The sequence below is a fragment of the Aotus nancymaae genome, unplaced genomic scaffold, assembly GCF_030222135.1.
Source record: "Aotus nancymaae isolate 86718 unplaced genomic scaffold, 86718_ANA_hifiasm-v0.15.2.pri h1tg000051l, whole genome shotgun sequence".
NCBI lineage: Eukaryota > Metazoa > Chordata > Mammalia > Primates > Aotidae > Aotus > Aotus nancymaae.
In genome coordinates, this window is record NW_026988465.1 from 16,061,341 (window position 1) to 16,073,774 (window position 12,434).

General features: G+C 39.2%; 1 long non-coding RNA gene across 3 annotated transcripts in view; it reads right to left on the minus strand.

The window, feature by feature from the left end:
* The window catches only part of LOC105733918 (uncharacterized), a 157,165-nt gene that overhangs the window by 113,928 nt on the left and 30,803 nt on the right, over window positions 1-12,434 (minus strand). Inside the window, exon 1 of one of the 3 annotated variants that reach the window (XR_001111382.2) lies at window positions 4,525-4,586. The exons of 1 other annotated variant lie outside the window; for it this stretch is intronic. This is a non-coding gene — a long non-coding RNA (uncharacterized LOC105733918). Of the gene's footprint in view, window positions 1-3,744; window positions 3,782-4,524; window positions 4,587-12,434 lie in introns of those variants that run through there. One more of the 3 variants, XR_001111383.2, reaches the window with a different exon arrangement.

Sequence of the window (12,434 nt, forward strand, 5' to 3'; positions counted from 1 at the left end):
AACAATTCTTCTACCATTTTATTCACTGGCATAATTTTTCAGTCATTCTTATTTCTTTCTCTCAACTTCCTTTCAATTATCTAATGTTTCAGTTATTCAACAAGTATTTATTTAGCACCTATTACGTGGTAGGCATGTACTTGGTGCTGAGAATGGGATGGGACAAGCATGGCCCTTGCCCTCCTAGACCTGCAGGATATTCCATTAAAAATATAATACAAGGATTATTCCCATAAAATCCCTCAAATTACATTGTAGACACTATAATTAGGTATCAATGCAGGGAAGATTTCACATCTCTAGGGACAGAAGAAGAGGTAAGGGGATGAAAATTAACCAAAGAAAATAATCTGTTCAGCAAGGTTTGTAGACATACTATCTGTAGTTCTTCTCGAAGGCTGTGTACAGAAGACGGGGTCCTTGCTCTCTTCTTCCATCCCTAAGAGACAAGTTGATAAGTCTGATTTCCAAAATTCAGGCTGGTTTCCATTTCCTCCTAATCTACTTTGTACACTCCCTTCTAGTTTTTTCACTGATGCTACTGAACCTGATGAATAAAACTTCATCAGGCTTTACTTCTTTGGGTTGCAATTGGAGTGTACTAAGGTCGAGCGCCTATCTCTTTACATCATAGTTGCTTCTGCTCCTGGCTCAGAAAGGCCCCCAGCCTTGGTTTAAAGATCTGCTGTTGCTGTCTTAAAATTCTTGACACTTTCAAACACGTTGTCCCACTTCGTATTCATAAAGCCTTAAAAAAAATTATGTAACCAGTCCTGTCCTTAGAATTAATGGGAAAATGGTAGAAAATTTTGGACCTGGGGGGGTGGAGAGACTGCTTGGATGCTAATTTTAAACTCTTATCCTCCACCTATGATAGCTACCCAAGTTTTGGAGGTTATGTTACTGGACAATTAATCATAAACGCTCAAGAAATAGTCGGAGTGGTGGCTCATGCCTGTAATCCCAGAACTTTGGGAGGCAGGTGGACCACCTGAGGTCGGGAGTTGGAGACGAGGCTGGCCAACATGGCAAAACACTGTCTCTACTGAAAATACAAAAAAAAAAAAAAAAAGCTGGGCATGGTGGTGGGCACCTGTAATCCCAGCTAGTTGGGAGTCTGAGGCAGGAGAATCGCTTAAACCCGGGAGGCAGAGGTTGCAGTGAGCCGTGATCGCGCCAATGCACTCCAGCCTGGGTGACAGAGCGAGACTCTGTCTCAAAAATAAACAAACAAAATAATTCAAGTGATTACTGCCCTGATATGTATTTGACGAAAATTTACTGAGCCAATTTCTTACAGATGGACCAAACGAAGTTCAGAGGTTTCACTGACCTATCACTTACAAGCTCTTTGACAGCCATCGTGTTGTTAAAGGAGAAATGAAAAAAAGCCTATACGTGATTGTTTAATCATATCTAACAATTCTTACGTAGAAGACAATATATTGAATATGGAACTTAGACTCATGAGAACTGGATTAAGATGAAGATTTTCGGTCTTAACTGTTACATGACCTTGTTTGAGCTACTTATGCATTTCAGGGCTTTTACATTTTTTTCTATCTAGAAAATAGGGAGAATAATACTATGTTCCTGGGTCGTTGTAAGGATTAAATTAAATAGTGTAGGTTAAAGTGCCTATCAGAGTCTATGCCACACAGTAAACACTCAATAAATCATTGTGCTGATTTGATATAATTATAACTCTTTACTTGGGAATAGAATTTCTCTGCATGCATCCATTAAGAAAAATATAGTGAGTTATTAATTATTAGAGTTTAAGAGATAATTTCTCAAAAAAGATTATCATTATATTTATTTTTACCTCTCTTGTTTTCATCTTCTCAACATTAGCCAACATTACTACCAGTGACATAGGAGTATTTTCATTAAATGGGATTTATACCCTATACATTTACAGGGAATCTTTAATAAGGTTCAGTCAGATTCCAGGAATTTTGTTTATGTGGTGTGTATATGCACACAGCTATGCACAATTAATCAGAGTTTTCGAAGTAGAATCAAATTAACTTACCTCCAAGAGTTCCCCCACTACCGCCCCACCAAATTACTACTGTCACTCTTTCTAGAACCTAACCAGTAAAGAATTTGGGGTTTCATGTAGAGATGTGTCTGTGTGGATTATTTCTACATCAGAAAACAAATAACCATTGTTTGCTTTAACCAGTGCCCTTTTAGTCAACCCACAAAATAGACTTCGTACTTTTTTAAATTTATAAAGCAAAATTCACATCAACTAAATTGGATTTGATATTTTAAGAAGAAACGTTATTCATTACATTCAGTTCTCTGGTAATCTTCTTGGCTTGGAAAGGTGAACATGAGGTTATCATGCAGGTTCATGGAAAGAAAAACGATGGTCTCGGGGGAAAGGGGAGTTTAGACATCTCCAAGGTAATGGTCAGGGGTGTTGTTCAAGAGCTTCTCTATCCAGTGCTGCCAAGAGTACATTTCCTTCTAACCATAGACCATGGCAGCTATTCAAGAAGGAAATTCCATGAATTGTGAAAGTTTTTTTTACATATTTATTATAAGATATTTGTAATTGTTTCTTGACACACTTGAGTGTCAAATATTTGGCTATATATTTTACATATGTGACCCAAAATAACTCAATGAAATAGCCTCATTTTACAGAAGGTGAAACTGAGGTTTAGTGAATTTGAGAAATGCTCCAGATTATACTTGGACCTGGAAAAATCAGAACTAAAACCCAGCATGTCAAGCACCAAAGGTGGTAGTTTTACCCAAAATGAGACTCTGTCTCCTATTCTGCCATTTACCCTCCAGCTCTAGACCTCCTCCTCACTTACAACGGAGAAATTTCCATGTCCATGTTTCTACACTGGTGCTCTTGCTGTCATTCTTACCATCTTTGTTGCAAATGCAGTCATTCCTCGATAATACCATGTTTAAAAGAGCCATTGAATAAGTATGATTTTAATTACCCAATGTATCAGCAAAGGACAGAGGTGGTAAAATGTAACTTCCTTCATTTACAACTGAGAACACAGAGAAGTGAGTTTGCCTGCAGGGTTTACCGTGGAAGAGAAAAGAGTACTTAGACAGAAACCAGTTACTTAAATATTAGATCCACAAGCACAGTGTTCAGATCAGAGGTTTCCTAAACATCCTGACCTTACAGCTATCCTCATGCAGTAGTTTATCACCAAAAAATACATTAATACACATGCGTGCAAATGGAAATGATACCTCCTACTAATTATCTTTTTAGAAATGACACTGGGCTTTAGTTTAGACAATAAGTACTTTCAGGATACAGACATCTTTTAAATATATAGCATGATTTTTCTATTTAAATTAATGATCTGGGAGGCAAAAAATCAATAATCATGGTACTAGCTATTAAAAATAAATCTGTATTTTTCACATTCTGCTATTCTAACTAAACCATTTATAGTAGGGTTGGCAAACATGCTCATACTCAATTTCATTCTGTGCAAGCATGGCACATGTGAGGGACTCATGGCTTGTTTGTTGATGTTGGCTGAGTTAAAGCTTCCATTGCTATCTGAACATGTGAAAGTTTTCAAACCCGCTAACGTGGAGTTTGCACCTGACAGAAGGGAAAAACATTTTAACAAGCTTTATTGCATCTGTTGAGAGAAAATGAAATGAAGTTTGCAGTGATATTTGCTTTCTTACAGAGCCGGTGAGAAAGCTGTGGAAAGATAAACATAGAAAAAAAAAAAGAGAACTCACTCAAATTATGCTTTTCTTTCTCATTTCTTGTTTTTCTGACTCCCACATACTTTTCTCTATAATTTTCTGCCCAGGCTGAAAAGTATAAAATCCTTTTACATCTCTATATGCCAATTTCCACAGCTTCTGCTTCTTGCTAGCAAGTAAAACGTGGTCCAGCCAGAAGACTGCACGCTGGCTCCTATGCCCCGCACACCAGAAAATCCCAAGGAAAGGGGCAGAACTCTTCAAATGGCCACGAAAAGCGCTATACTGGAGAAGGAGAGGGGCTGTATCTTACGGTTTTTTAAACTGTGCATCTTTGAATCAAAATAATTTCCTAACCCTTTTACCAGCTTACTATCTCCTGCCCGCTTCCAAAATATATATATAAAATTTGCTTTCTGGATTCAACATGTAGGTCACTTCATTCAAGCTTCTGCTCGAATGTCACCACCTCAGAATGGCCTTTGCTAAACATGCTATCTAAAATGTCAACCCACACCCTTGACACCTTCTATCCCATTTTCTCTTGCTTTATTTTTCTTGGTAGCAATAATCACGACCTGACACTTTACATCTTTGGTTCATTTATTTATTGTTTCTCTCTCCTTCCAGCATGTATGTACCATGAGAACAGATTGACCACTGTACCCCAAATGCATTAAACAGGACCCCACATCGGATAAAGACTCAATATATATTTGAAGAATTAATTAAATACCTGTGAAAACAAGCTGAACCATATGGAGCTGGCAGCAATATACTGACATGCTATTTTCTGATGTCATTTGTTCTCACCTAATTCCGCCTGAAGAAAACCTTTTCAGGGAGGCAATCTTTAGTCCAAGTTTCTTCCACTTCTTTCTTCTGTTCTCTGTGTAGTCAGCCCAAAGGATATTTGAGTTCAATTTGCAGAGAAATGCCATAGATAGAAATGATAATGTCCTTTCAACTTAAAAGGGCCGAGCATGTTTTGAAAGTGTTTTATGAACTGGAAACCTTTCTATGAGATATTCCACTGTAGCCCCATAAAACCTTACACCCAGCTGGAATTTCATCCTGTTAAATTTGGCAGTGTTTCCTTCCTCAAGTAATGAGTTCAATTCATGTTTTCATTTAAGTTCATACCCAGATACAAATCAGTGTCACTGCCACAGGCAACAATTCGTAGAATTCCCAGGCGCCAGGGCTGAGGGATGGCGGGTTCAGAAGAATGAATGCCAAATTCTCTTTCTCACTGGGGGCTGTGTGGCATTTACTGTCATAAGCCCGCCTCATGCCAGGTCCCATGGAGGCAGTTGGCTAAGTGGGCTTCCGGCTTCTATCTCAACGCAAGCTCCTCTCCTAAAGCCTCTCTGGATTTCCTGTGGTAATCCCTCTTTGTGTCCCTCTGAGAAAGAAACAATAATCGTTCAGGTTTTTTTTTTTTCCCTTTCTTTTTTTTTTCCAAGAAGAGAGTTTAAGAGCACAAGTGGTTTTAGTTAGGGATTCAATAAACACTTTGGCAAGAATGAGGGTAAGCTGTGTGGAAAAGACCTAGTGGTTCTTCCAGTTGTATTAATAGTTTAAGAGGGATATTTTCCCATGAGGAAAACAGGGCATGTCCATACTATGTGAGACTGCCTCTGTCCTTTGCTGATATATCAGGTAATTAAAATCTTATAATTACTCAATGGCTCTTTTGAACATGGTATTATCAAGGAATGATTGCTTTTGCAACAAAGATGGTAACAATGACAGCAAGAGCACCAGCGTGGCAGTTCCCCTCCGCCTGTCAGGGAGTCTATCCTGATTTGCAACGACGCTATGACTTCTTGCAAGCAAACACCTGGATACTAGGCGGGTAGTGCTGACCTTCAGGACAATGCTAGCACGTAAGTCTTCATTAAGAACACTGCAGCTAGTGCCTCCGTTCCCCAAGCCAAGTTCTCAGACTTCAAAGAGATCACACCCGTTTGGAGGAGAAAAAGCAGGGGAGCACAAGGTCTGAAAATAGCAGGAGGAGAGCAGTTTGAGGAAAGTAAAAAAGAAAAAAGAGATAAACTGAAAAGTAAACTGTTTTGTCTTCTTTGTATGTAAGAGATCTAGCTAATTCTCTCTCTCACACACACATACACACACACTCATATTTGATTAGCCCTTTTACACACATACACACACACACACATACACACTCATATTTGACTAGCCCTTTTATCCAGCTGTAAATCTGTGACTCTGAGCTTCCATAATCGGAGGATTGAAGCCATTGTACTAAGAATCTCAAACCTCAGTATAAATAGTCCCACTGCTTTTCTTCATGCCAGGTGAGGCAGACAACTGAGCCCACGCCGAGCTGATGGCTGATAGACCCCTCTGAGAGATCTGTCTGTGGAACTCCCTTAGTAGACAGATAGCTATGCCATGCTGTGAGACTTATTTTCTTTGTGTACAAATTGGGATAATATTTAGATGCCTAGTGATGCTTTACAAGGCCTTCTCTATTAAAAAAAAAAAAAAAAAAGATGGTTATTTGGCTGGGCATGGTGGTTCACACCTGTAATCCCAGCACTCTGGGAGGCTGAGGTGGGTGTATCACGAGGTCAAGAGATCGAGACCATCCTGGCCAGCATGGTAAAACCCCATCTCTACTAAAAATACAAAAAAATTAGCTGGGTGTGGTGATGTGAGCCTATAATCCCAGCTATTTGAGAGGCTGAGCCAGAGAATCCCTTGAACCTGGAGGCGGAGGTTGCAGTAAGCCAAGATTGTGCCACTGCACTCCAGCCTGGCGACAGAGTGTGACTCCCTCTCTCAATTAAAAAAAAAAAAGGAAAAGAAAAGAAAAAAGAAAAAAATAGTTATTTTTCTACTCTCCCTTTAGAGGCTTCTACTAAACCCTAATTTGGTTCCACTACTTACAGTTCATTATGCTATAATTTGGCATAAAATTGCATGTCTTCCAAATTGTCCCATAACAAGCTGAAATATAGGTATTCATTTAATATGATAGCTTTTATATCAATGTGAACTATTTATTAATCAATTAATGTGTTCATTCATCAATTATTTGTTGAACATCTACTAATTCCAGGTATTGCCATAGAAGCTGGACACTGTGAGAAGGCATAATTAATACAAGTTCTTTGGTGTGTATTAAAAATATGAGGCTCATATGGGAAAAATCAGTCATTAATACACACTGTACATCATGCAGGATATGTCAATGTATAAAAGCTATTTCAGATCCTAAGCCATCTGGTCCAAGGCATATTCTCTACATTACAAGCAGATTCTATTTTGCTTATTCGAATAATTCTTGCCATTTTGAATGGTTATATTTTAAGTTGTCATATCTCAACCCAACATGCAGGAAGTGGCCTTGCTTTTGAAAACTGTGTTTAATCAGGAGCTTTCATCTGGTGTGACATCAGTGTGCCTGTTGCAAGAAACTGTTTTAAGTCCAAGAGCAAAAGCCATTGTCTCCATTATCTGTGTCACACCTACAGATGAGCTGGATTTCGCCATGGGATGTTGAAAGGTAGAAGTTCACAACCCGAGGCTTTAGTTCTGAAGGATAGGTTCAGATAGCTGCAGAAATGGAAAAATAATTAATCACCCTATAAAGAGCTACTACAGAGACCAGAATGTTCCTCTGAAACCAACGGGAAGCAGGGCCTGCCGGACTGTTTAAGATATGCAGCCAGTGATTTCTTGAAAGAAGATGAGAGGAGAGAGGGAAAGTTAGGACGGAACCAGCAAGAGCCATGAGAGAAAACGGCCGATGCCAAGTTGTCAGCAGAGAAGGAGTGTGATGCTCTTACGGAGCTGGAAGAGGTCAATAAATCACCATCCTTATCTTGCAAACAGAGCCTGTGACTTCAAAAATTAGCTCATTTATTCTGCACAATTAAATTTATTGAAGTGTGACAGAAAAAGTTTAGCAGGCAGTGAAGCAGAAAGCCAGCAACAGCCGAGGCGAGCATCTGAGTGAATGACACAATTAGTTGATTTTCATTTTATTTATCAATATAATTATTGAATTGTATTTATCCTTTTTCACAGATTTCTACAATTATTACTGCTCGGGCCTCTAGGGAAAGAATTAGTTCAAATTTTCAGTCTAAGTTAATGTGATTATGGAGCTGCTAATAAAAGGAAAGTTCTTTAAAGTGCTATACAATCTTGTATTCAATGTCACTCCCATCATCGGGCTTAGAAACCCAGTCCCTTTTCATGTGAATGCGGTAAATTGAATTTAAATTTGTATGTGTATGGAATTCCCCCAGGTGGGAACTGAGCTGGGGCCGGCCAGTGCCCTCCTTTCTGGGACTGTAAAGGATTTGTCTTGTATCTAAAATTGGAGATCAGAACATATTTTATTTTATTTTATTTTATTTTGGTTTTGAATATAATGAAAAAAGAAACCCTCAAGAATTTCCTAACCTTTATGAAGTTTGGAAAAGAAAGAAGGGTAGAGGTGATGGAACGGCTTGCTTTTTTTGTTTTATCTGGGCTTTATCAGGACCCAGCATGCCACTGTGTCCTTGTGAAAGCATGTCAGAAAGATGAAACAAATAAAAGCTGTTAAGACGGTATTCACGTTCCAGAGGACAGATGGAGTGTGGCCTGCCACACAATTTCTGGGAACCTAGTTTATCCCCGTGAAGCAGCAGTGTAGGAACATACCAGCTGTATGGATCTGAATCGTCTTCTCCCAGTACATCAAGACAATGGGTGCCAAAGCACACTGTTCCCGCATGGTCGAAAAACAATCTATTTCCTAGAGAGGGGAGCTCAAGCTCATTCATCATCTCCAAGCCTTTCAGTTAAATGTTTTCTTGGTCTGAGAGATGGCCAGTTTCTCTGTTAAGGTGGAGTGAAGACAACTCAAGTTCAACTTCTAATAAACTCAAGGGAGTATATTAAGTTCCAAAGAAATCTGTTGAGCAATGATTTTCAAGCTCAGAATCTGTAAGGATCATGGAGTACATGTTAAAATGAAGATTCCTAGGTCCTGCCTCCACAGAGGAGTTTGGCTTACATTTTACAATGATTATTCTATTGGTTGTGGCTTGGGAACCAACCTCGAGAAATAGTGAAAGTGCTAGAGTAAATCATAAACTTGAATAGTGGCAGCTCTACCAAAGATAAACAATACGGCAATCCATAAAACTTGGAGAACTGCTGACTCACAGGTGGAGAAGAGAACACTAAATTCTGACCCTAACATTTCTCCTAACTTGCAAACTAAAGCAAGATTTATCACTGCTACGTATTTGGCATGATAATTTATCTAGTTATTATTAATGTGGGATAGTATTCATAGAAAGAGCTCGTATTTATTGTTACTGTTATGAGCTAGTATTTATTGTTACTGTTATAACCCAAAATAATTCTTTTCTTTTTTAAAGTTTTATTTTAGGTTCAGAGGTACATATGAAGGTTTGTTACCTAGGTAAACTTATGTCACAGGGGTTTGTTGTACAGATTATTTCAGCAACCAGATATTAAGCCAGGTACCCAACAGTTATCTTTTCTGCCCCTCTCCTTTCTCCCGCCCCCTACCCTCAAGTCGATCCCAGTGTCTGCTGTTCCCGTCTTTGTGTTCATGAGTTCTCATCATTTAGTTCTCACTTATAAGTGAGAACATGTGGTATTTGGTTTTCTGTTTTCTTTATTTCTCTTTTCCTTCAACTTTCCCATTTTATCTGTCAGTAAGACCTGTCTGTTCTGCATCCAAAATATGTCTCAAATCTAGCTTGAGTCAAAATCTAGTTTATGTCTAATTTAAGTCTGCTACATCTCACTCTGCAAGCTCAGTGTGGCTGAAGCAGAATGGGTAAGACAGGACTGCTTGTTCTTATCAGTGAGCTAGCCAAAGGCCCTGTAGACCCCAACTTTCGACTCCATTCTAAACGTGATGGGAAACCACTAGAGTATTGAGATGTCATAAGCATCAAGATGTGATTCATCCTTTTAAAAGGCTCATTCTGACAGCTAAATGGAGTACAGGCTGTTAAAAGTATATGAAAATGAATTCAATAAGAGATTAAATTCTGAAGTCACAGGACACAATTTTAGAAAGATACTCTAGTCCATTGTTAATTGCCAAATAAACAGATCTCCAAGGGGGATGGGGGAAGTCTCTTTTTTTATGACACATTCCTTTGCAATTCATAAACTACCTTTGACATGACTGCACCCAATCTACGTGATACTGTAACTCAATTTTTTGGATACATATTTTGAATTAGATTTCAAATGGTTACAAAGATTTAGCTATCATTCTTCTCCCTGTGCTTTTTGAGAGAGGCTAGCAATGAACTGCATGGTTATACAAGATAAAGAAAACACGTAATCTGTCAGAAGATATACACAGAGCATATAAATGTCTATCATTCACAAACTTCTGTCATCCTGGGCTATCAAGACAGAAATTTTTATCAGTGTCAGAATTCTCACTTCCTACCTACTTATTCTTTTTAAAATGGAGGTGGGGTGGGAGGTAAAGTGTGAAAAGGAATATAAAGTATTCATGAGTCATTGGACAAAGATCTGACTTACCTCTATGATGACTGGACTATAACATGAAGAGCACAGGAGGCTAGGTGCAAGTGGCTCATGCCTGTAATCCCAGCATTTTGAGAGGTTGAGGTGGGTGGATCACTTAAGGTTAGGACTTCGAGACCAGCCTGGCCAACATGGTGAAACCCAGTCTCCACTAAAAATACAAAAATCAGCCAGCCATGGTGGCAGGCACCTGTAATCCCAGCTACTTGGGAAGCTGAGGCAGGAGAATTGCTTGAACCCAGGAGGTGGAGGTTGCAGTGAGCTGAGGAGCACCACTGTACTCCAGCCTGGGTGACAGAATGACACTCCGTCTCAAACAAATAAACAAAACAAAAAAACCCAAAAAACCACAGGGGCTAAAACTATGCTCAAGTGGAATAAATGTACTTCCTGTAAAGTAAAATAGAGAGGGCCAAATATTTCACTTTCAGTTAAAAGAGTGGAATGAGATACGAAGTTTACAAGTTGATTTTCTAGTGCCTAAGATGTACCCATGACCAAGGGCTAAATGACATATTTACAAGTGTGCACAAATTTCAAACACAGCTTTCAAGCTGTTAGTGAACAAGCTAAATGAACTCCAGCAGCTCTGTCTGAATATAATGTTTCCCTGAAATTTCTGTTTCTTTGGCAGACTCTTTAGACCTTGATATCATTTTCGGTTGAGTTCCCATTCACACTCTCTTAATAATACCCAACACCAAATGAACATATTAAAATTTTCAAGAAATTCCCATTTTCTTTTGAGTTGGGATTCCCAGAAATCTCTCTCATGGATTTTAATGCATGTGCTGTAAATGAACCAGCTTTTGCATTTCATTCAGACAATTGCTTTTATGATACATCCTAGGTGAGGCGCTGATAACTTTCCCGAAAGAGTGGATTATAACTATGTATATTGAGACACAAATATTGTTCATCTTTTCAGAGTCCCTCAACTTAGCTCTTTCTTTCTCTATCTCATCTTATCAGTAAGAAAGCACCATGTCAGGTCACCCTTCCATTACTGGATTTTAATAAAACACTACACTGTGGGATACAGGATCTGTTTCTAGAGAAATGGTGGATGCATCAGGTGACAGAGCCAGTGGATAGGGAGTTAGCTCCTCATGGAGTGACACTTGGTCAATTAGAAGTGAGAGATGTGAGACAGCTAGCCAAATACATTTCCCATTCTTTCTCTCTCTGTGGGTTACTCTGGAGTGAGGTTCTACATATAAACTTTTTGCAAAATCCTCATGTACAGAATTAACAATTCTATTGAGTGACCTGCTATGGCTTATTATAAAGTAGTAGCCAAGGTGATAGGACACTGCATTCCCTTCTTTCTTTGCTTCCTGTATCTTTTGCTCTCTCTTTCATTGCCATGGTCTTGTGTCCCCAAGTAAAATGTTAGCATTGAATCCTTGTGTTAGGATCTGCTTTCTAAAAGACCCAGTAAGACACAGCGTTTTTTGTAGATGTGGAGGAAGGAGGCAATTCAACCTGTTTAACACAGCCATTAAGACTCACAGATGTGAGTAAGGATCAGAATTATCTGTGATTCTTTTCAAAAATACATCTCTGTTGCCTAGGCTGGAGTGCAGTGGCACAATCTTGGCTCACTGGAACCTCCGCCTCCCAGGTTGAAGTGATTTTCCTGCCTCAGCCTCCCAAGTAGCTGGGATTACAAACAAGTGCCACCACCCTGGCTAATTGTATTTTCAGTAGAGATAGGGTTTCACTAAGTTGGCCAGGCTGGTCTCGAACTCCTGACTTCAGGTGATCCGCCCGCCTCAGCCTCCCAAAATTCTGGGATTACGGGCATGAACCACCGCACTCAGCTAAAACTACAGCCCTTTCACCAACCGCCTGCCCGAGCCAACCTAATACCTACTGAGTTTCCAATGGTACAGTAGCCACAGATTTAAAAATCTCCTCCAAAAATTTTGATGCACTGATAGGTTGCCTACAGTCTAGGGAACTAATACTACTCTGACCTTTCATAAGACAGGGAGTTGGGATCCAGGAATAGGAGACTATCACATCATTTCCTCTACTAGAACCAGTTAGCTAGACAGGCTTTACAAGTTTAGATTGAAATGCAAATATAACAAATGACATAAACCCTTACCGGGGTAATGTCTCACGTCAAAATGTAAGAAAACTTCCACAAA